Below are 2,500 nucleotides of genomic sequence, written 5' to 3'. Positions count from 1 at the left end.
CATTGAAGTTTGTCATAAAATGCTTTATATTGATAAATGTAATTATTGGATCTAAAAAGCTCCAGTAAATAAACAAGAATAAAATTAAAGAAAGAAAAAAAGTATCCCTCAAATGGGCTCGGACAGCTGACCTCTGGAGTAAAAGTCTAACGCTTAGACCACTCGGACATCCGTGCTCATACAATGCGTGATGCATTTTACACTTTATATTAGCAATCCTCGTAGTATCACAAAATATAACGGCAACAACAGAACTCTCTTAATTATAAAAATCGATTCGCGTTGCAACGCTTTATAATTTTCAGGTTTCTAAACCGTCAAAAGATGCATATAATGGATATTTAAGAGCATGGTAAATGTTCTGTATTCCTATTTTCTCACAAATATTACAACTACAACGAAAATTTGCGAATCTGAAACATTTTTCTTATTTTTTGTCAATTTACCAAAACGTGAAAAGGTTCCTTTAAGCTGAGTGCCGTGATACAGCTTTGGCATTAAAACCATATAAGTTGAATCCGTGTCTCGCATTGTTAATGTTTTAATGGCATTGGATTATTAAATTCGCGTTCCGAGAAAACTGAGCATAATGCATGTGCGTAAAGTGTCGTCCCAGATTAGCCTGTGCAGTCCGCACAGGCTAATCAGGGACGTCACTTTCCGCTTGTATGGTATTTTTAGTTTCAATGAAGTCCCTCTTTACCGAAAATCAAGTAAAGCGGAAAGTGTCGTCCCTGATTAGCCTGTGCGGACTGCACAGGATAATCTGGGACGACAATTTACGCACATGCATTATGATCAGTTTTCTCAGAACGCGACTCATATAATAGTGCTGATAAGAAGCATCTCAAGACAGAATACGTACAAAAAACAGGACCAAGTGGCCATTATATTAATATAAATAAGATATTATTTATACAACAGTTTGTCTCATAACTAGTTATTAACTACGCTCACCAACATTATTGCTACCTCTGCTTTAACCACCGCCACCATCAATTATATCGCCATCTCAACCGATACAATAACAACAACTACAGCTACTACGGCGACGACGACCATTATCATCTAATTTAGTGTGAGGTTCCGCGGTCACAAACGCTTAAATCGGCGTTGAAAAATTGTATGCGCGAAAATAATAATATAAGAAAAACACACCAGAAAGAAACCGATGAAAATATCCACATTTTTTTTCAAACAGAAAAGACGCATGTCAGACAAGTCAAAAGTAAAGAAAAAGCGTGTGAATGACTCTGACGAATGTTCATTACATATAGCCTCTCCGAAACTATATTATTGTTTACCTCATTATGCAGTCCATGAATGGACCATCCTGGAATGTTAGCATGTTATTTCGGGAAAATTGACCATACCTGTAACTAGTCGACACGTAACTGCCTGGAATAATTGTTATGAATTCAGTTAAAGCAATCAGAGACTCCGCCTCGATTAGAACATTAATTAGTAAAAACGAATTTTTCTACATCGTCAGTTTGCCTATTGATTTCCTCTGAAAAATGATGATTTATCGCCCCTAATATGTTTTCAGAACTCAGACCAAGTCCCACTGTGGCGTCTCCAAATGATTTATTACTACCCCGGGAGGACGTGATCACGAGAGGTCGGCTTAAAAAGGTTGGCATAGTGTGTCATTTTATCGTCATTGTGTCTATGTTGACATATTTTGCTCTGATTCAGAATAAGGCTTCATTCAATACGAAAATGTCGGCTATTAAATAGTTATGAAATTATTTGTTTGAAATTTACATTTGATTAGTTTTATGAATGCAGAACTATACACGAGAACTTTTGGTATGTGTTTTTTTTTCTTGTCTGGAACTTGCAAATAGCTGCCCTTCAAGATATCAATATTTAAGCGATTTCTGCATTTGTCTTATTCATTCAACGACAGTAATCAGGTTTTTGTTTTGAGTTTTCATTGTTTCAGGCTATGTCTGACATGACATGATACGTGAGCAGTTACTAGCGCGAAGAATAGTTTCACAATAAGAATGAAGTTCGCCCCCCCCCCCCCCCCCCCCCCAAAAAAAAAAATAATAAATAAATAAATAAATAATGAAATAATAACACTGTGTTGCTAATTTACGCTTAGTCGTTGTTGCACTTTACTCTTTCTATGCACATATTGTTTAAGTGTGCATATTCTCGAATTAATCAACGAAACTTTAGATCAACCACAATTTCGCGTTCAGATTAGCGTGCATCAAACAAACCTGTTTGACATGTTTGTATTAATTCGCAATAGAACTAAAATGCATTGTTCGTTTGTATTCATTTATTACGGCATACCGTTAGGGCCATCGTGGTTACACATTAAAATCCATAGGGCGACAATGCGATAGTGCGATAGTACGATGGCGACAAATCGATCGTACGGTGACGACAGTGCGACAATACGATGTCAACAGTGCGGTATAACCATGGCGACAATGCGTTAATACGATGAAGACAGTACGATAACGCGATAGTACGACGGCGA

The sequence above is a fragment of the Dreissena polymorpha genome, chromosome 3, assembly GCF_020536995.1.
Source record: "Dreissena polymorpha isolate Duluth1 chromosome 3, UMN_Dpol_1.0, whole genome shotgun sequence".
Lineage (NCBI taxonomy): Eukaryota > Metazoa > Mollusca > Bivalvia > Myida > Dreissenidae > Dreissena > Dreissena polymorpha.
The sequence above is the reverse complement of the archived record's forward strand: the minus strand, read 5'-3'. Positions refer to the sequence as shown.